Source organism: Salvelinus sp. IW2-2015, linkage group LG25, assembly GCF_002910315.2.
Source record: "Salvelinus sp. IW2-2015 linkage group LG25, ASM291031v2, whole genome shotgun sequence".
NCBI lineage: Eukaryota > Metazoa > Chordata > Actinopteri > Salmoniformes > Salmonidae > Salvelinus > Salvelinus sp. IW2-2015.
Genome location: NC_036865.1, coordinates 14,021,751 through 14,044,671, shown reverse-complemented (window position 1 = coordinate 14,044,671; position 22,921 = coordinate 14,021,751). Strand labels below are relative to the sequence as shown.

General features: G+C 46.2%; 1 pseudogene; it reads left to right on the top strand.

Moving 5' to 3' along the window:
• LOC111951711 (regulating synaptic membrane exocytosis protein 1-like) overlaps positions 1-20,377 on the top strand; it is an 80,028-nt pseudogene extending 59,651 nt beyond the window's left edge.
• Positions 20,378-22,921: the final 2,544 nt, after the last annotated feature.

Below are 22,921 nucleotides of genomic sequence, written 5' to 3'. Positions count from 1 at the left end.
TTTTATGTTCAGGAGGTAATATCCCTTGAGTTGACGTCGTATAACTACATCATATGCACCCGACTGTATCCTGGTCTTACTGATATTTATCTTCCGGATTATTTTGGGATGAATTCCATCAATTGACTTGGAGCAAGTATTGAAAGTAGTCCAGTTTGTGCTCCAAAAACAGTTATCTTGCCCATGTGAGTATTGTCCATAGTTGTAGGCTACCACATCCTTTCCCACACTTAGCCTCTGTTTGTTTGATGTTAAGTTGTTTTTTGTTGTCTGTTTATTGCATGCTTTTTATATTTGACTCTTTTCATTGTCTTGAGTAAAGTTCCACACTGCCTGCATGTCTAAAGACTAGCTCAATGGTGCGTTCCAGCGTTGTCACGGCAATACGCAGCTCTTTCACACAACGTGTTCTCAGGTTTACAGACGAGATCACCATTAGGTAAGACACACACACCTTCAACCCTCAATGACCTCCTCATACCATGTTCACGAAATCTTCTGACAACCGGAGAACAGGTCTCCATGACAACCTGGCTATCTCACTACCTGACAATGTCTTCAGTGTTGGGGAAGCTACTCTGAATATATATTTGACCAAGCTACCAGTTACTTCTCACTTTAAAAGTTAAGCTACACTAAAGCTACCCTTTTGAAAAATATTGTTTACTTAACTTAAGTTACTATGAAAAAGTAGTTAACTACGAAAAAGTATCATATTTAAATCTGAAATGTCATGGACTAAAAACTATGTTTCAAGTGAGAATTTGGCAGGTGTGATGCTGACAAAAAAAAAGGAAATTCTTGTCAACCACCCATATTTTATTTTTGCAAAAAAAGTAGTGTGTACTTCCAGTAGTTAGCTACACCACTACATGGTAATAAAGTATTTAACTACTGAAAACACTACCAAGATTGGAATTGAGTTCAAATACAACTGTCAATGCAGTTAAATGACTAATTGAAATACATATGGTTCACTACTCCCCAACACTGAATGACTTGTGTTGACTCCAATCAATCATCTAATCACTTAAAACAACGTTCAGACTGGCATGTCCTTTATGGTTTAGGTAAATAACATCTATTTCTTTTCCATTTTCCTCTTCTTTGTTCTGTGTCCGCTCCTCTCCACTACTGCATTGGATGGCATGTTATTGAGCTAGTGATCTACATACCTCTCTGGACAGGGTTAAGACTAGGAGTGCTAGCACCAACTGTCTGAACCCAGAAAGGAACCATAGTGTTCCTTCACCAGATCCCCAAAGGTACCAGCCCACTGACCTGTACACTGCCTGCATCCAGCCTCAGACAATCTACCACCTGTGTGTGTGTGAGAGAGAGTGGGAGTTTGTTGAGGACGGTGTGGTGGATGTAGTTTTAAGTACACTCTTAAGGTTTGTGTAAAAGGATTGGTATAGTACTAGTGCAAAGTAGTGCAGTATCTGTAGGAATCCATTCTCTTTGTAGAGTCTGCTGGAGTGACTGTTTGTACATAGCTACTTTATGAGATGCCTTAAAGGGAGGGTCCTTTTTTGTGGGAGTAGTCTGAAATGATCTGTGCATTTTTGTGGTAACAGCCTTAAACTGAGACTCAGAGATATGATAGACCCATGAACTCGATACAGCCCCTATGAGAGTGCAGGTGATCCATGATGCATGTGTTTCTCTGTGTGTTCACCGGGGGTGCTGCTGGGTCTCAGCTGCTCCCAGTCTCTGCCCCGCAGACGCCCCGCCAGCCCCAGGATTCTAATCCAACACGCCTCCCCAGAAGACGACAGGTACCCCCTTCCCATCCGGCCCCATCCCCCCCTGTTAGCAGCTGACCCCAACCTTAACCCCCACACCTGTACTAAACCCCAACAAACAGTGTAATAGCTAGCTAACCTCTAACCCTAAACGTATCCCAATCAATAATTTTGCTCAATGGGACTATTTTCAGGGTCTTTTGGCGTAGAATCTGGTGGCCTAGTGACTTGTGCTCTAATATGTTCTTTAGAATCACTGTGGCTTGTAGTTTGGATTCTAGAATGTAACAGCCTGTAGGTTGTGTTCTACAATCTAGTTTGTGTTCTAGCATTCTGCCGTGTAAACGTTGTGTTCTAAAATCCTTGCAGCCTCTATCTTCTCATGAAGAATGCCTGTGCTGTTTTGCTTTTCGCTTGTGGAGTTGTAGTCTATGAATTGAGGGATTTCAGAAGCTTTTGTCTGTTTGTTGCATGCCAACTGAGCTTTTCTCATTATCACTAATGTTTGTCTTTCATATTCATAACAAAAGACACATAATTCAGGATTCAAAGTTGAGTTTATATCTATGTAAGTCACAAGTGGTGTGTTTGTGTCTGTCTGTGAATGTGTGTCTGTGTTTCTCATCATGTCATCTCATCACCTTCATGTTTGTGGTATGTATGAAACAGATGGATGATGGAGGGTCTAGTTCCTAGACAAGAGACAGTAAACCACCTCAGTGCAAAGAAGAGGTACACACAGACACACACACACACACACACACACACACACACACACACACACACACACACACACACACACACACACACACACACACACACACACACACACACACATTACTTGTTCAATGAATACATGTGTGATGCTTCTTCATGATCAGTGTTCCATACTCCATATTCCATTGATGTGTATTGACAACTTAATCAAATCAATCGCCTAACTGGCTTGTCTTCTGTAGAGCATAAGGCTAGACGTTTCATTACGAATAGAAAATCAGACTTCTCTCACTTACCTCAGCTGTTTACCCCTGTCCCATACTCTCTCCGTTTATTTATTCATCCCTCCATCCGTTTCTTTCTGTTTTCCACTCATCTCCCATCTCCCAGGCAAACTCGGAGCCTGGACTCATCCACCTGTCACACTCTGGGCAAGAAGCTCCCTGACAACGACAGGTAAGGGGGCCAACCATAACATATACCCTGTTTATCAACATCATCACTTCCGGCCCAATCCTCAAACTTTCATAAAATCTCCCATTCACATCAGTACAGAATTGAAATTAAAGTTTGAGTCGAGCATGTGAATCTCATTGCGAGATTCATCCTGCCATCATAGTCTGTCCCCTCCCACAAATTCCCAGTCTAGGATGAAGTTCACTTTAGACACTGATCTAACATCAGTTTTCCCCCACAATAATTGAGGTTAGGATTTGTTTGGGGTAAACTGATCCTAAATCTGTACCAAATGGTGACTTTTACCTCTAGTGGGGATCCCCCTCTTTTCTGTCCACCAGTTCATCCACATTACCACAATTTTAAACGTTGATTTTGGAATAATCTATCAGATTAAGTCACGTACACATGTACTGTACTGGACTGTAGTGCAGTACGGCCATTAGCATGGTAATGCTAACATAAGCATGATAGCGTGGGTCAGGATTCGCTGAGATGGAGGCAAGATGAGCTTGCGTTTGTAATTGGCTGTTCAGTATCAAGGTGGGGTCTTTCCTAATATGGAATCAGGTAGTTTGACCTGCACCTTTAACAATGTTTTCTTCTGAGATGTCTCTCACACTGTGTATGCTGATTTCAATATGTTTGACAAAGCTTCTTTTCTTTTCACCATTTTTCCTTTTTTTCCTCTTTTCCTTTTTGCCTCTATTCTGTTATTTTCTTTCATTTTTGCATGCTGCGACTTTGTGCACACGGTGTGTATGGTGTGTGTGTTGGGGCCCCCAGAATAAAGCCCACCTCCATCCTGAGGGGGTCCCGAGGACGGCCCCCTCCCCTGCGGCCTCTCGGTAAGGGGACCCTCCGAGAGTTGGCCCCGGGTTCACCCCAACCATACAGGTGCTGACCTCTGACCCCTCACCTCAGTCCCCTTGGAGGAGCGGCCTGAGAGAGAAAGAGCTGTTGCCTTCCTCCTCCATGATTCCACTGCCTATAATGCACTATTTATTTGATATTGTACCCCAGCCATGGGCCAGTGTGTGGTGGGTTGTGTGTGTGTGTGTGTGTGTGCGTGTCCATGTGCGTGTTTGTGTGTAAGTGTACACTGAGTGTACAAAACATTAAGAACATAACATGACATAGACCAGGTGATTGTGCGTAGTACACTTCCCCTCACTTTCCTACCAAGTTTGACTCTGTCTAGTGCTCTTCTTAGATCCTATGTGTCAAAACTCTGTGTCTAACAGAGAAACTAGTAGTGGGTGCATTCTCTCATCCTCTCTCTCGTTCCATCTCGCTCTCTATCTCTCACTCTCAGGGGCCACCTCCAAGGTGGTGCGTCTCTGTCCACCTCAGTGATGTCCTCGTCAGCAGCTCGCAGGGTCAGACAACTCCCACAGGTCCCAGACAAGAGCAGCAGCCCCGTAGAGCAAGGTGTGTGTGGCTTCCTTGACTTGATTTTGTCTGTAAACCTGAGTGAGTGAGTGAGTGAGTGAGTGAGTGAGTGAGTGAGCGAGTGAGTGAGTGAGTGGTGATTAAATGTGGGTGTGTGGTGATTAAATGTGGGTGTGCATATTTTTGCTGATTTCTCCCTGTATGTGTGTGTGTGTGTGTGTAGCCCTAGCAGCAGAGGAGCGTGTTCGTCAGCTCCAGATGAAGGTGCAGCAGAGGGACTCCCACAGGAGTCCTGTTGCTCCGTCCACTTCTAGCAGGGACGTGGAGAGGGTGCTCAAGAGCAAACGCGAGGTCAGTCACCTGTCACTTGAGGTCAGCCCCTAACCCTAACCCTCTTTGTATGTCGCCCTCTACATCTCTCTCTGTCCCTCTCTCTCTCGCTCCCCATATCTCTGTCTGCTTGTGTCAGGATCGTCGTAGTGAGGAGACCAAGGCGCAGCGTGTGAGAAATACATCTTCCTTTTATTTTGAAGAAGACGTAACACGAAACGAAACACTCTTACAACAAACTAACAAACAAAACAAACGACCGTGAAGCTATAAACGAAAGTGCACACACACAAGCTACTAACGTTCAACATAGACAATTACCACATTACCTAGTGCCTATGGCTGCCTTAAATATGGCCCCCAATCAGAGACAATTAATGACATCTGTCTCTGATTGAGAACCATTCAGGCAACCATAGACACAGCTAGACACCTATACTAAACACAAACCCATTCTACTCTATTTAACCCCCTAAACCATACAACCACCTTAGACACTACAAAACACTACATTCCCCATGTCACACCCTGACCTAACTAAAATAATAAAGAAAACAAAGAATACTAAGGCCAGGTGTGACGTACCCCCCCCCAAAGGTGCGGACTCCGGCCGCAGAACCTGAAACAGAAGGGGTAGGGTCCGGGGTGGCCCCCATCATGGCGGCGGCTCGGGCGCGGACGAGGCCCCCACTCACCATTGTCAATACCCGCTTTGGTGGCACCTCTGGAGCGGCGACCCTTGTAGCAAGTCCCGGACTGAAGACCATCCAGAGGGCGCCACGGACAGATGGGTAGCTCCGGACGGATGGGTAGTCCGGACGGATGGGTAGCTTCGGACTGAGGGGTAGCTCCGGACTGAGGGGTAGCTCCGGACTAAGGGTAGCTCCGGACTGGAGGGTAGCTCCGACTGAGGGGTAGCTCCGGACTGGGGCAGCTCATGACTGAGGGACGGGTCATGCTGAGGACGGCAGCTCATGACTGAGGGGACGGCAGCTCATGACTGAGGGACGGGCCAGCTCATGACTGAAGGGACGCAGCTCATGACTGAGGGACGGCAGCTCATGACTGAGGGACGGCAGCTCATGAACTGAGGGGACGGCAGCTCCGGACTGAGGGACGGCAGCTCCGGACTGAGGACGCAGCTCCGGACTGAGGACGGCAGCTCCGGATGAGGGACGGCAGCTCATGCTAGCTGACGGATCTGGCTGCTCATGGCTAGCTGACGGATTGGCTGTCATGGCTAGGCTGACGGATCTGGCGATCATGGCTGACTGGCGGCCATCTGGCGTGATCCTGGCTGACTTGGCGGCTCTGGCGGATCCTGGCTGACTGGCGGCTCTGCGGATCCTGGCTGACTGGCGGCTCTGGCGGATCCGCTGGCTGACTGGCGGCTCTGGCGGATCCTGGCTGGTGGCGGCTCTGGCGGATCCTGGCTGCGTGCGGCTCTGGCGGATCCTGGCTGGTTGCGGCTTCTGGCGGATCCTGGCTGTGTTGAACGGTCTCTGGCGGATCCTGGCTGACTGGCGGCCTAGCGGCTCCTGACTGACGAACGGCTCTGACACGCTCGGGACAGACGCGGCTCTAATGGCTCGGGGCAGACGGATGGCTCAGATGGCGCTGGGCAGACGGATGGCTCAGATGGCGCTGGGCAGACGGATGGCTCAGATGGCGCTGGGCAGACGGCAGACTCTGGCCGGCTGAGGCACACTGTAGGCCTGGTGCGTGGTACCGGAACTGGAGGTACCGGGCTAAGGACACGCACCTTCAGGCTAGTGCGGGGAGAAGGAACAGGGCATACTGGACCCTGGATACGCACCTTATACCTAGTGCGTGGTGCCGGCACTGGTGGTACCGGGCTGAAGACACGCATCTCAGGGCTAGTGCGGGGAGCAGCAACAGGATGCACAGGACTCTGGGAACACACAGGAGGCTTGGTGCGTGGCGTAGGCACAGGTGGTAATGGGCTGGAGACACGCACCACAGGGCTAGTGCGTGGAGGAGGAACAGGGCTCTGGAGACGCACTGGAAGCCTGGTGCGTGGTGTAGGCACTGGTGGTACTGGGCTGGGGCGGGGAGGTGGCGCCGGAAATACCGGACCGTGCAGGCGTACTGGCTCCCTTGAGCACTGGGCCTGCCCAACCTTACCTGGTTGTATGCTCCCCGTCGCCCGACCAGTGCGGGGAGGTGGAATAACCCGCACCGGGCTATGTAGGCGAACCGGGGACACCATGCGTAAGGCTGGTGCCATGTAAGCCGGCCCGAGGAGACGCACTGGTGGCCAGATGCGTTGGGCCGGCTTCATGACATCCGGCTCAATCCTCAATCTAGCCCTACCAGTGCGGGGAGGTGGAATAACCCGCACCGGGCTATGAACACGTACAGGAGACACCATGCGCTCTACTGAGTAACACGGTGTCTGCCCGTACTCTCGCTCTCCACGGTAAGTACAGGGAGTATGCGCAGGTCTCCTACCTGACTTCGCCACACTCCCTTTCAACCCCCCCCCAAGAAATGTTTGGGTTGTACTCACGGGCTTCCAGCCTTGCTTCCGTGCTGCCTCCTCATATCGCCTCCTCTCGGCTTTAGCTGCCTCCAGCTCTTCACGAGGGAGGCGATATTCTCCCGGTTGTGCCCAAGGTCCCTTTCCATCTAATATCTCCTCCCATGTCCATGAATCCTGTGTAGGTGGGTCCTGTTGCTGTTTCACACGCTGCTTGGTCCTTTGGTGGGTAATTCTGTCACGATCGTCGTAGTGAGGAGACCAAGGCGCAGCGTGTGAGAAATACATCTTCCTTTTATTTTGAAGAAGACGTAACACGAAACGAAACACTCTTACAACAAAACTAACAAAACAAAACAAACGACCGTGAAGCTATAAACGAAAGTGCACACACACAAGCTACTAACGTTCAACATAGACAATTAYCCACATTAACCTAGTGCCTATGGCTGCCTTAAATATGGCCCCCAATCAGAGACAATTAATGACATCTGTCTCTGATTGAGAACCATTCAGGCAACCATAGACACAGCTAGACACCTATACTAAACACAAACCCATCTACTCTATTTAACCCCCTAAACCATACAACCACCTTAGACACTACAAAAACACATACATTCCCCATGTCACACCCTGACCTAACTAAAATAATAAAGAAAACAAAGAATACTAAGGCCAGGGTGTGACAGCTTGTTCCTCTGAATTCAATTCAAGGGGATTTATTGGCATGGGAAACATATGTTAACATTGCCAAAGCAAGTGGAGTAGATAATATACAAAAGTGAAATAAACAATAAAAATGAACAGTAAACATTAGACTCACAGAAGTTCCAAAAGAATAGACATTACAAATGTCATATTATGTATATATACGGTGTTGTAACGATGTACAAATGGATAAAGTACAAAGGGAAAATAAATAAGCATAAATGTGGGTTGCATTTACAATGGTGTTTGTTCTTCACTGGTTGACCTTTTCTTGTGGCAACAGGTCACAAATCTTGCTGCTGTGATGGCACACTGTGGTATTTCACCCAATAGATATGGGAGTTTATCATAATTGGGTTTGTTTTCGAATTCTTTGTGTATCTGTGTAATCTGAGGGAAATATGTGTCTCTAATATGGTCATACATTGGGCAGGAGGTGAGGCAGTGCAGCTCAGTTTCCACCTCATTTTGTGGGCAGTGTGCGCATAGCCTGTCTTCTCTTGAGAGCCAGGTCTGCCTTCGGCGGCCTTTCTCAATAGCAAGGCTATGGTCATTGAGTATGTACGTAGTCAAAGCTTTCCTTAAGTTTGGGTCAGTCACAGTGGTCAGGTATTCTGCCACTGTGTACTCTCTGTTTAGGGCCAAATAGCATTCTAGTTTGCTCTGTTTTTTTGTTAATTCATTCCAATGTGTCAAGTAATTATCTTTTAGTTTTCTCATGATTTGGTTGGGTCTAATTGTGTTGCTGTCCTGGGGTTCTGTGGGGTCTGTTTGTGTGTGTGAACAGAGCCCCAGGACCAGCTTGCTTAGGGGACTCTTCTCCATGTTCATCTCTCTGTAGGTGATGGCTTTGTTATGGAAGGTTTGGGAATCGCTTCCTTTTAGGTGGTTGTAGAATTTAACAGCTCTTTTCTGGATTTTGATCATCAGCGGGTATCGGCCTAATTCTGCTCTGCATGCATTATTTGGTGTTCTACGTTGTACAACGAGGATATTTTTGCAGAATTCTGCATGCAGTCTCAATTTGGTGTTTGTCCCATTTTGTGAATTCTTGGTTGGTGAGCGGACCCCAGACCTCACAACCATAAAGGGCAATGGGTTCTATCACTGATTTAAGATCCTAATTGGTATGTCAAATTTTATGTTCCTTTTGATGGCATAGAATGCCCTTCTTGCCTTGTCTCTCAGATCATTCACAGCTTTGTGGAAGTTACCTGTGGCGCTGATGTTTAGGCCAAGGTATGTATAGTTTTTTGTGTGCTCTAGGGTAACGGTGTCTAGATGGAATTTGTATTTGTGGTCCTGGCGACTGGACCTTTTTTGGAACACCATTATTTTGGTCTTACTGAGATTTACTGTCAGGGCCCAGGTCTGACAGAATCTGTGCAGAATATCTAGGTGCTGCTGTAGGCCCTCCTTGGTTGATGACAGAAACACCAGATCATCAGCAAACAGTAAACATTTGACTTCAGATTCTAGTAGGGTGAGGCCGGGTGCTGCAGATTTTTCTAGTGCCCTCGCCAATTTGTTGATATATATGTTGAAGGGTGGGGCTTAACCTACATCCCTGTCTCACCCCACAGCCCTGTGGGAAGAAATTTTAACTGCACACTTGTTGTTTGTGTACATGGATTTTATAATGTCGTATGTTTTTGCCCAAACACTACTTTCCATCAATTTGTATAGCAGACCCTCATGCCAAAATGAGTCAAAGTATTTTTTTAAATCATCAAAGCATGAAAATACTTTGCCTTTGTTTTGATTTGTTTGTTTGTCAATTAGGGTGTGCAGGGTGAATACGTGGTCTGTCGTATGATAATTTGGTATAAAGCCAATTTGACTTTTGCTCAGTACATTGTTTTCACTGAGGAAATGTACGAGTCTGCTGTTAATGATAATGCAGAGGATTTTCCCAAGGTTGCTGTTGACGCATATCCCACGGTAGTTATTGGGGTCAAATTTGTCTCCACTTTTGTGGATTGGAGTGATCAGTCCTTGGTTCCAAATATKGGGGAAGATGCCAGAGCTGAGGCTGATGTTAAAGAGTTTTAGTATAGACAATTGGAATTTGTTGTCTGCATATTTGATCATTTCATTGAGGATACCATCAACACCACATGCCTTTTTGGGTTGGAGGGTTTTTATTTTGTCCTGTAGTTCATTCAAGGTAATTGGAGAATCTGGTAGTCTTTAATAGTTGATTCTAAGATTTGTATTTGATCATGTATATGTTTTTGCTGTTTGTTCTTTGTTCTTTGTTATAGAGCCAAAAAGATTGGAGAAGTGGTTTACCCATACATCTCCATTTTGGATAGATAATTCTTTGTGTTGTTGTTTGTTTAGTGTTTTCCAATTTTTCCAGAAGTGGTTACAGTCTATGGATTCTTCAATTACATTGAGCTGATTTCTGATGTGCTGTTCCTTCTTTTTCCATAGTGTAGTTCTGTATTGTTTTAGTGATTCACCATAGTGAAGGCGTAGACTCAGGTTTTCTGGGTCTCTATGTTTTTGTTTGGACAGGTTTCTCAATTTCTTTCTTAGATGTTTGCATTCTTCATCAAACCATTTGTCATTGTTATTCATTTTCTTCGGTTTTCTATTTGAGATTTTTAGATTTGATAGGGAAGCTGAGAGGTCAAATATACTGTTAAGATTTTCTACTGCCAAGTTTACACCTTCACTATTACTCTGGAATGTTTTGTCCAGGAAGTTGTCTAAAAGGGATTGAATTTGTTGTTGCCTAATTGTTTTTTGATAGGTTTCCAGATTACATTCTTTCCATCTATAGCATTTCTTAATATTACTCAGCTCCTTTGGCTTTTATGCCTCATGATTGAGTATTGCTCTGTTCAAGTAGACTGTGATTTTGCTGTGGTCTGATAGGGGTGTCAGTGGGCTGACTGTGAACGCTCTGAGAGACTCTCGTTTGAGGTCAGTGATAAAGTAGTCTACAGTAATACTGCTAAGAGATGAGCTATAGGTGAACCTACCATAGGAGTCCTCTCAAAGCCAACCATTGACTATGTACATACCCAGTGTGCGACAGAGCTTCAGTAGTTGTGACCCGTTTTTGTTGGTTATGTTGTCATAGTTGTGCCTAGGGGGGCATATGGGGGGGAATGCTGTCACCTCCAGGCAGTTGTTTGTCCCCCTGTGTGCTGAGGGTGTCAGGTTCTTGTCCGGTTCTGGCATTTAGGTCACCACAGACTAGTACATGTCCCTGGGCCTGGAAATGATTTATTTCCCCTCCAGGATGGAGAAGCTGTCTTCATTAAAGTATGGGGATTCTATTGGGGGGATATGGGTAGCACACAGGAGGACATTTTTCTCTGTTAAGATAATTTCCTTTTGAATTTCTAGCCAAATGTAAAATGTTCCTGTGTTGATTAATTTAATGGAGTGAGTTAGGTCTGCTCTATACCATATTAGCTTTCCCCCTTGAGTCCCTTCCCTCTTTCACACCTGGTAGTTTGGTGGATGGGACTACCAGCTCTCTGTAACCTAGAGGGCAACCAGTGTCTCCTCTATACCAGGTTTCTTGTAGGATGACAATGTCTGTATTTCCGATTTCTTTGATGAAGTCTAGGTACCTGCTCTTTAGGCCAAAGGCAGATGACCTCAGGCCTTGGATATTCCAGGATGAGATAGTGAAGGCTTTGTGTTCCATAAAGTGTCCAATGTTGTTGGTCATGTGTTTGGCTCAGCGCCAGGAAGTGTGAGCAGAGGCTGCTAAGCGAATCTGGTACGATGCTCATTTGGCTGGTGTAGTGTAAGATGTGGGGGTTGGCCTGTTTGCGCTCACCCGGGCTGGGTTATGTCTGACTTATGTTTGAGCGCCTCATTTGCGGGGTGGAGTGGCCATGGGGTGGCAGGAGGGGCATAGGTTCTGATCTGAGGGGAGCCAAAGGTCTAAGATGGGGTGTGGATGGTTGACTTTGGGGGGTTGGTTGATTGGGTGGGGCTGTGATGTGGCTGGTGATGTTGTTGGTTCTGGATGTAGGTCATCTCGGCGTGGGTCCTCTATGTAGGCAGGGGGGGGGGGGGTCCGCAGGTCTGGGAGAGTTGTCTCGCTGTTGGGCTGGGGGTTGTCTATTGATCTGTTGCTCCTGTGTGAAGTGTTGGCAGCTGGCTGCGTTTGAAAGAGGCAATGTCCTTTAAGTCCGGCGAAGGTGGGCACTGCTGCCTTGTCTAGGTGGACCTGGTCATAAGGCTGTTCAAGTCCAGGGTGAGTGGTGGGCCAGGAAAACAATTTTGGTTTTGAGGCACAGTCATGGGAAATACTTGTGTTTTACCCGCTTTATGGTAGAGGAGTGGAAGATCTTTGTATGGCTTAGCAGGGTGGAGCATTTAACCACTTTGTGGCATTGGCGAGAAAGTAGAATAAGCTTTTTCTATCACTCCCTTGAGTGCTGTGGCACCTTTCCTGGTCGGTGTTCTCAGGTTGTTTGTGCCTGTGTTATATATTATTGGCTAGGGTGAGCCTAGTGTTGTCCTCAGGACAGAAGGTCTAAGGGCGCGCTGGTGATCTTGGACAACCAGAGGTCCTAGCACACACTGTTGTTTGGGAAAGAGTTTTTCTATCTTAGAATATATATTCCGCATTTGAGATCGCTAAAGGAGTCACAATCTGTGTCTTGGTTATGATCAACTCAAGTGGAAAAGTAGGGGGGGTTGTCAGGAGAGCTATCAGGGTGGCTGACAGGGGGGGTGCTCAGAGGGGGTGAGATCCCCTGGGCTTGGGGTTCTTCATTTGTCTGTTCTGCTGTGATGTCGACGCTATGGTCAGGGTCTGGTGTGGACTGTTCTGTTCTGGTGTCGAGACTTTTGTCGGGAGCTGAGGTGGGCTGTTCTGCTGGCTTCTCTGCGGGGTTGGCCACCTCTTTAGTGGGTTGTTCTCTGTCACACGCCATCCCCCTCACCCTCTCCTCCAGCAGTCTGATCCTCTCCTCTAGTGCTCTGTTCTTCTCCTGCTCCTGCTTTTTATATTGTTGAAGTTGTGTCACCACAGTCCAGAGTGTAGATATGTCTCTCTCCACCTCCAGCTCTCCGGGTCTGGTTAAGGGGATGTTGTTGTGCTGGACTGTTGTCTGGGTCTGTGCTGACTGGAGTGGAATCACCTGCTGTTCCCTCTCCACCTGCCTTACCTCCAGCTGGGTAAATGTATCCTTCATTCCAATGAGGGGGTAGTACTCTGTCCTGGGAGGTTGACTTTCCACTTGGGGTTGCTCGTCTGTGGGGTTATATAATGAAGAGGTCTGGTCTGACCCGTTCGGGGTGGGGGTATCTTTCTCAAGGGAGAGCTTCTCCTGCTGGGCTAATTATTTTATTAGGTGAACGTCCAGGTGAAACTGTTTGATGTTGCCCTGTACCATTACCTTTCCAGACTTATAGGGATATACTATATTAGCTGACTCAGAGTCCTCGTTGTCTAGTATCCTGAGTTTCCACCCCTCGTTAACACCCCCCTGTTAACAGAGGGGTAGTGTGCTAATATAGCACTGTGCCAGGAGATGGTCTGGTTAATATAGCACTGTGCCATGCCAGGGGAGGGTTTGTGCGGAAGATGAGGTTGCTGATGTTCCCATTTTTAAAATAGTCAGCAAAAAGTGTCTCTTGATTTTCCATAAAGAGCTTAATTTTGTGATCTTTTCTTGCCTTATCATTCTTTACATACACAGGGTACTGTATTTTAATTACCTCTGAACAGCGGGAGGAAGCTTCTAAGGCCTCTCCATTTTGTTGGAGTAGACTGTTTGACTCTCCTGCCATTGTTGGGATAAAGGGCTTTGACACCTCTCACTTGACACTTCAGTGCTAATTGAAGTTGTATCAAGCTTGGCAGCCTTAATTTAGCATTCAGTCCTTATAAAGTAATGTAATGTRTTTTTCTTCTTGGCTTTTGGAAATAAAATATAGCTTCAGACTAAACATGACTCACTCAGTTCCAGGTTGGATGGTGTTTTCAGGTTTCTGTTGTTTTCCAGAGCATTTGCTGTATAGCGTTGGAATAATAATCTTTGGTAGTTGTAAGCCTTCCAGGTGATTCCGTAATTCCGTCCAAAATCAGGTTGTAGGTTTTGAGTTTTGATTTGGAGTGAAGGTTATATTGTAGAGGGTAGCATCCCAATATATGTTCCTTGACAAAAAAATCCAAGTAATCTAACTCTAAAATCTAATTTTTGTTAAGAACATGCTGAAAAATGCAGGAGCACATCTGACCATCTCTCCATCTCCTCTGTCCCTCTCTCCACTCCCCATATTTATGACCATCTCCCATCTCTCCGTCCTCTCTTCTCCACTCCCTATTTTTTGACCATCTCTAACCATCTCTCTGTCCCTCTCTCTCACTCCCCATATTTAATGACCCATCTCCCCATCTCTCTGTCCCTCTCTCTCACTCCCTATTTTTGACATCTCTCATCTCTTCTGGTCCCTCTCTCTCATCCCATATTTATGACCATCTCTCCATCTCTCTGTCCCTCTCTCTCACTCCCCAATATTTATGACCAATCTCTCTGTCGCCTCTCTCTCACTCCCCATATTTATGACCATCTTCTCCATCTCTCTGCCCCTCTCTCTCACTCCCCCATATTTTATGAGCGCATCTCTCCATCTCTCTCTCACTCCCCATATTTTGACCATGCTCTCCATCTCTCTGTCCTCTCTCTCACTCCCATATTTATGACCATCTCTCCATCTCTCTTCTCCTACTCCCCATATTTTTGACCATCTCTCTGCCATCCCTGTCCTCTCTCTCACTCCCCATATTTATGACCATCTCTCATCTCTCTGTCCCTCTCTCTCACTCCCCATATTTATGACCATTCTCTCCATTCGTCTCTTCACTCCCCATATTTATGACCATCTCTCCATCTCTCTGTCCCTCTCTCTCACTCCCCATATTTATGACCATCTCTCCATCTCTCTGTCCCTCTTTCTCACTCCCCATATTTATGACCATCTCTCCATCTCTCTGTCCCTCTCTCTCACTCCCCATATTTATGACCATCTCTCCATGTTCATCTTTCCTCTCTCTCACTCCTCTATCCCCCTTCACAATTCAAAATGATTAAATTCAGTCACTTTATTGGCATGAAACACATGTGTATATATACTCTCATCCTCTGTCGCTCTCTAATCCTCTCTCTCTAGCTGTATAAGGACCAGAGGAAACCAGCTGTGAGAACGTATCCGCATCTTCAGACAGTGATGTCAGCGACGTGTCAGCCATCTCTCGCACCAGCAGTGCCTCCGCATCAGTAGTACCAGCTACATATCCATCCAGTCAGAGAGACCCGGGACGCTTCAAGTAAAAAGAACAACACATACGCACGCACGCACGCACGCAGCACGCACGCAGCACGCACGCACGCACACACACACACCTGTGTGTTGCAGTAAAGACTACAAAATGTATTTGTCTGTCTGTCTCTTTGCTGTGTATGCGTGCGTGCGTGCGTGTGTGTGCGTGCGTGCGTGTGTGTGTATGTTGTGTGTGTTGTGTGTGTGTGTGTGTGTGTGTGTGTGTGTGTGTGTGTGTGTGTGTGGTGTGTGTGTGTGTGTGTGTGGTGTGTGTTGTGTGTGTGGTGTGTGGTGTGTGTGTGTGTGTGTGTGTGCGTGTAGCAAAGGCGATGCGTGCGTCAGGCCGCAGCATGTTAAAGAGCACCAGTGTGAGCGGTGAGATCTATGGCATTGAGCACACGGACGGCAGCCAATCAGATACAGCATTGGGCGGGGGCAAGAAGCGGCGCTCCAGCCTCAGCCAACGGGTGGTGGCCATTGTGGGCCTGCCCTCCAGACGCAGCTGCAGCACCTCACAGCTCACCTCCCAGAAAGGTAACACAGACAGACCATAAAAACAATACCCCACCATACACAAGCCCTGTATCCAGCACCCATATAAAAACCAGTTGGTAATATGAATGTATTGTTGTTGTATTTGTTGTGTGTAATAAAAAGCAGTGGTGGTGGATACTAAAAAGAAGGGCAAGAAAAAGAACAAAATCCAGATCCAGCGGAGTACAGAGGTGGGCATGGCTGTAGAGTACCCCCGCTCTGCCATGAACCGCCAGGCCAGCAGAGACTCCACTGACGGAAGCATGAACAGCTACAGCTCTGAGGGGAAGTCAGTATCTCTAGCCTCACTCTCTCTTTGACTGTAGTGGTAGTGTCATTCTCACTTCAATGCTTGTCCGGTCTAACGTTATTCTGATCTTCAGTAGTTTAACCCCAGTGTGTKTGTGTGTGTTCCAGTCTAATCTTCTCRGGGATGAGGCTGGGGGTTGACAGTCAGTTCAGTGACTTCCTGGATGGCCTTGGCCCCGCCCAACTGGTGGGCCGGCAAACATTAGCCACACCCGCCATGGGTGAGTKGCACAAAGGGATATGATGGACAGTAGTGATGCGTGGGTAAAATCGCTAAGGAAGCCAAGCCAGGGAAAAAAAGCCATATTACAACCTACAGTATGTGTTGTGATAATTGCGTTGTTTSCTCTATAACCTGTTAGTTCATATGCCTTGACACCGTGATATATAGGCCTAAAGGTCGMGACAATAAGAAGACACAGTGGCAGAATAAATTCAACCACACCTTTGTTTCATCACAAAACCGGAGAGCAACATCTGTCTGGTGAAGTCCACAAAGCACATTGCATGTAACAAACAGTTACATGACCTACAACATAGTCAAGCAAGTTAATGTTTTCGGACCACTAAACAACTATTGATTTAGAACCACAGAGCGTTACCACAAGTCACAAAGAAACCAGGAGCTGCCTCCACTATTCCAGCACCTTCAACTTCAACATCATCAAATCACCTCTGCTTAGTTTAATACAGTGACAACTAAAAGATACCAAAAATAATTTAGTTCAATAAACATAAGCTAAATATGATGTGCCTGTCCATGGTACTGATGTGTGTGTGTGTGTGTGTGTGATTAGAAAAAACATGTTGACTCACACTACCTGTAGAGAAACGCCAATGCCATCCTCCTCTCTTTCATCACTCTGTCATATAGTACACAATTTTAGTTGTTGTAGCCTAGGCTACCTGGCTAAAATGCTTGCTCGCTAACTTAAATTCCCTTCATGGGCAATGATGTGCCAGGCCAGCTAGTTAACGKTAGCCTTCTACATCTAGATACATATTGAACTTCCATCCTCTCAGGCCAGGGGCACAACAAGGTATGAATTAATGGTTGGATCAGAATCGCTGCTATAATCATTGGCCAGTACAGAGAATGAAATAAAACCACAAGTCTAAATCCATATCTCTATCCATCACTATTTAGGAAAGGAACGATTTTAGCTAGCTGGCTAGCTAGCCACTGGAGGACAGTGACACAACGAGATGCAAAAATAAAAGAAATTGTGTAAATGACGTACTGTTTTTAATCTGATRTGATTGGTGTAAAGCCAAATCCAAACTGCCTTGGTGCGCAAGGACCATTCACAATCGAGCTCACTCAGTTTAGCTCAACGCTGATTGGCTATTATTTCATATATTTTTTTATCAAGGAAGGCCAAATGCTCTCTGGCTTCCCTTACATTCAATGCTATGGTCGGCAACAATGTCATACTCTTTTTGACCAGACGACATCAGATAGATGGGCTACACATACAGAGATAGAGGGGCGCTGTTTCACTCACCCGGATGCTTTCTCCGGTGAGATACAGTACATTAAGCCCCATGAAACACAAGGAGATGAAAGATACATTATTCTATATGTTTTGATTTATTTTTAGGGGTACCATTTTTGGGGAAGCCTAGATTCCCTTGAGTACACACCACTGATGATATACCGTGTATGGTTTACAGGAGATGTTCAGATCGGAATGATGGACAAAAAAGGCCAGCTAGAGGTGGAGGTGATTAGAGCACGTGGCCTTACCCCCAAACCAGGGTCCAAATCACTCCCAGGTACCACACACACGTACACACACAAACACACACACACACACACACACACACACAAAATCCCAGATAAGTGTGTCTGTTCTCCATTCTCTCACCTTTCTCCCCCACACCACTCTGTCTCTGCAGCACCCTATGTCAAGGCCTACCTGCTGGATAACGGAGCCTGTAAAGCCAAAAAGAAAACCAAGATTGCACGTAAAACCCTGGAGCCACTCTACCAGCAGGCCCTGCTGTTTGAGGAGAGCCCACAGGGGAAAGTCCTCCAGGTAATAACACCGGGGACTTGTACTGCTTGTGTGTGTGTGTGTGTGTGTGTGTGTGTGTCTGTGTCTGTGTGCGTGTGTGTGTGATGCGTACGTGTGTGCTTGAAGGTGTGGGTCCTTGGTCTTATCTCTGTCCCTCTCCACAGATAATAGTCTGGGGCGACTACGGGCGACTGGATCACAAATGCTTCATGGGAGTTGCACAGATCCTATTGGAGGAGCTGGACCTCTCCAGCACAGTGATTGGCTGGTACAAATTGTTTCCTCCTTCCTCATTGGTGGACCCTACCTTAGCCTCGCTTACGCGGCGGGCGTCCCAGACATCCCTGGACAGCTCAGGACCAGCTGGTATGCGCTCTTAGTGACCACAACGCAACCACAACCCCAAATGGACAACAACCAATGGACCACAACTGACCAGAGTGCATGACCACATCCCTAGGGCCAAGATAGACCTTAAGCAAATCAAAGCCAGACAGAGAGATAGAGATATACAGAGAAAGAGAGGGAGAGAGAGAACTAGCCAATCAAAGTTTAGCTGGAGTCAGACAATCATTTCCCATGCCTCCCTCCTTCCGTTTTCCCTCCTTTCTCTGGGCTGCTAGGGCCTTGCTCCTGAGTCTCACGTCTTCTATTTCTCATCCCTCCTTTTTATGTATCCATCCTCCTTCTCTCTGACATCTCCTTTTTTTGTCCCCTCTTTCTCCATTCCTCCTCTCCCTCCGTTGAGTGTGTTATGGCTTGTGCTCCTGAGATTGAAGGGACTCATGCAGCCCACTCTGTTAGGGGGCACAAGGGATGTCAGCCCAGGCTTGGTGTAGCCAATCAATGAAGAGGTTATTGTGAGGCCATAAAGAGTGTGCAGGAGACAAAGGGAAAAGATTGAAGACGCCCTGYCGACAGCTGCCCATCAAAATGCGTTTCAGCATTGAGGTCGTCATGGCGTCGCTATATCTGTGAGGATTGGCGTGATTGCACAACCTGTTAGGGGAGGGAGACTGCACAGGTGAAAACAATACTTGTTCTAAGATCAAAGCAAGCACAAAAGCTTGATTATTTTTCAGACAACAAATGGTTGTGAAAGAGAAAAAAAAGGGCCAAATTATGGTTAGATCTATTTTATTCTATTTGCCTAGAGTTGAGAATGGTACCTAGAGTTTGCCTAGAGTTGAGAATGTTGAGAATGTGGTGCAGACTCCCTGTGTGCATATTTGGTTTCGAGTGATGGTGGTCTGCAGACCAGCAGAGGTCTCGTCACCCCCCGCGAGTGTGGCGGGCGCAGCATGACTCGGGACCCCGGCCCAAGCTGCATGCACATTTTTTTGTAAAACAAAAGCCAGACGAATTACTTAAAAAGAGACTAGACTAAATGTGTGTTAGTTCCACATACTTTAGGCCAGCTTGTATGTTGCATGTACTTGTACAGTTTGCTCGTACTGAATATGAATACAAACAGAAAAGCCATCCGCCATCCAAGGGCGGACACCGGGGGAATAAGCTCCGCCCAGGCCACACCTCCCACTCTGCGTATGAATATCCATATTAGGAAGTCTCCAAAATACTTTTTTCTTTTCTTGTGTTCCTTTTGAACCCTTTGGAGAGCAGTGCTGTATCGTAGTACTGAGCAAACTGACTATCTGAGGAGCTAGGTGTTTTAACTATAGTCTTTGGCAGTGGGGCTAGGTAGAGAATGTGTGTATAAAAACAGAGATTAATGTATATGAAGTATAATTATGACATAAATGATAAAAGATATAGATATATATGATTATCAAATGAGTGTATCTGACTATACACCTATCACCTATAAACACACACACACGTTGTAAATATGAGTCAGGGGGACGATATTTACACACACAAAACGATCCAAACATTCCTAGTCCTATGGAAACAGATCTGAGCCCCTTGCCCTGTGCTTTGAGAGCCGCTGAGCGGTGCCCAACCACAAGGGGGAGCCAACAGACCTTTCAGTTTCTCCTCATAGCAGCCAAAACCAACATGACTATTTGCAACACATGCCACCTTGTTTCTTTAACCGCAAAACTTTAATCCCCGTATTTTATCATGGTTTGGACTGAACTTAAAACCCATAAAGATTTTGTTAGCTGACGTTTTAGTTGAACCTCTTGGGGTGCAGCCCACTGCCCTTTCCTTTGTCGGTATTACTCCACGATACTGATTGTTTACAGTCCATGAGTTTCCACTCAAAACACGATATCTAGAAAAGAAGTATTCACTTCAACATTTCTTGTTTGTATAACAGATGTGGCTCTACTGATGTGTATGTTTTATATTCAAGAGTTCATTTTTATTATTTACAAATAAAAGACTGTGGAAGAAAATGGTGGGCAAATCGACTCCGGTTTTTGACTCACCCTTGGCGATAAACAGGGTATATGATGATGAACTTAACTATGAACCTAACTACCGCAAAATGGCTGCTGAGCAGTACAAAGAAGTCAACATATTTAGGCGCCAACAAATTTAGCCATGTAACAACTTTTTTATGACTTTCCCTTACCTTAATCCTAACCTTAATCCTCAACGAAGGTAGGTGCTGCACATCAAGGCTGATGTGGATTGGCCCCCTTTACAATGCCAAGCACTTTGAAGCATATGAAGTGCTACAAAAGCAATTGTTCGGTATCATTATTTATCAACTGTTATCTTTCATAACAAGATAATGTATGCATATCATAACTGCATTAGTATCTGGATAAATTGATAATGTATGTGACCCTGGGACTAAACACCCTGCAACTGGATCCTGGACTTCCTGACGGGCCTCCCCCAGGTGGTAAGGGTAGGTAACAACACATCCGCCACGCTGATCCTCAACACTGGGGCCCCTCAGGGATGGTGCTCAGTCCCCTCCTGTACTCCCTGTTCACTCATGACTGCATGGCCAGGCACGACTCCAACACCATCATTACGTTTTGCTGATGACACAACAGTGGTAGGCCTGATCACCGACAACAATGAGACAGCCTATAGGGAGGAGGTCAGAGACTTGACCGTGTGGTGCAACGACAACAACCTCTCCCTCAATGTGATCAAGASAAAGGAGATGATTGTGAACTACAGGAAAAGGAGGATTTTCATCAATGGGGCTGTAGTGGAGCAGGTTGAGAGCTTCAAGTTCCTTGGCGTCAACATCACCAACAAACTAACATGGTCCAAGCACACCAAGACAGTCGTGAAGAGGGCATGACAAAACCTATTCCCCTTCAGGAGACTGAGAAGATTTGGCATGGGTCCTCAGATCCTCAAAATGTTTTACAGCTGCACCATCGAGAGCATCCTGACGGGTTGCATCACTGCCTGGTATGGCAAGTGCTCGGCCTCCGACCGCAAGGCACTACAGAGGGTAGTGCGTACGGCCCAGTACATCACCAGGACCAAGCTTCCTGCCATCCAGGACCTCTATACCAGGCGGTGTCAGAGGAAGGCCCTAAAAATTGTCAAAGACTCCAGCCACCCTAGTCATAGACTGTTCTCTCTGCTACTGCATGGCAAGCGGTACCGGACCGCCATGTCTAGGTCCAAGAGGCTTCTAAACAGCTTCTACCCCCAAGCCATAAGACTCCTGAACAGCAAATCAAATGGCTACCCAGACTATTTGCATTGCACCCCACCCACCCTCTTCTACGCTGCTGCTACTCTCTGTTATTATCTATGCATGGTCACTTTAATAACTCTACCCACATGTACATAATTACCTCAATTACCTCAACACCGGTGCCCCCCGCACATTGACACATTGACTCTGTACCGGTACCCCCTGTATATAGCACCACTATTGTWATTTACTGCTGCTCTTTCATTATTTGTTATTCTTATCTCTTAGTTTTTAGAGGATTTTCTTAAAACTGCATTGTTGGTTAAGGGCTTGTAAGTAAGCGTTTCACTGCAAGGTCTACACCTGTTGTGTTCGGCCCACGTGACAAATACAATTTGATTTGATATCAACAGAGAGGTATACAAACAGCATGGGAATGAAATCATCAACATGTATTGAACACATCTTTACTAATGCTGCAGAAATGTGCTTGAAAGCAGTATCCAGATCCATCGGATGTAGTAATCACAGTTTGCAGCCATCCACTTCCTTATGTCTGAAACACAGGCTTCTAGCGAGAGCAATTTTAAGGCTTCACCATGTTTCATTGAAAATTACAGCTGTGTGTCATCTGCATAGCAGTGAAAGTTAACATTATGTTTTCGAATGACATCCCCAAGAGGTAAAATATATAGTGAAAACAGTAGTGGTTCTAAAACGGAACCTTGAGGAACACCGAAATGTACAGTTGATTTGTCAGAGGACAAACCATTCACAGAGACAAACTGATATCTTTCCGACAGATAAGATCTAAACCAGGCAGAACTTGTCCGTGTAGACATTTGGGTTTCCAGTCTCTCACAAAGAATGTGGTGATCGATGGTATCAAAGGCAGCACTAGTCTAGGCACGAGGACAGATAGAGCCTCGGTCTGACGCCATTAAAGGTAATTTACCACCTTAGTCTCAGTGCTATGATGGGGTCTAAAACCAGACTGAAGCATTTCGTATACATTGTTTTCTTCAGGAAGGCAGTAGTTGCGCGTGCAACAGCTTTTTCAAATAAATTGAGAGAATGGAAGATCGATATAGGCCGATAGTTTTTTATATTTTCGTCAAGGTTGGCTTTTTCAAGAGAGGCTTTATTACTGCCACTTTTAGTGAGTTTGGTACACACGGTGGATAGAGAGCCGTTTATTATGTTCAACATAGGAGGGCCAAGCACAGGAAGCAGCTCTTTCAGTAGTTTAGTTGGAATAGGTCCAGTATGCAGCTTGAAGGTTTAGAGGCCATGATTATTTTCATCATTGTGTCAAGAGATATAGTAC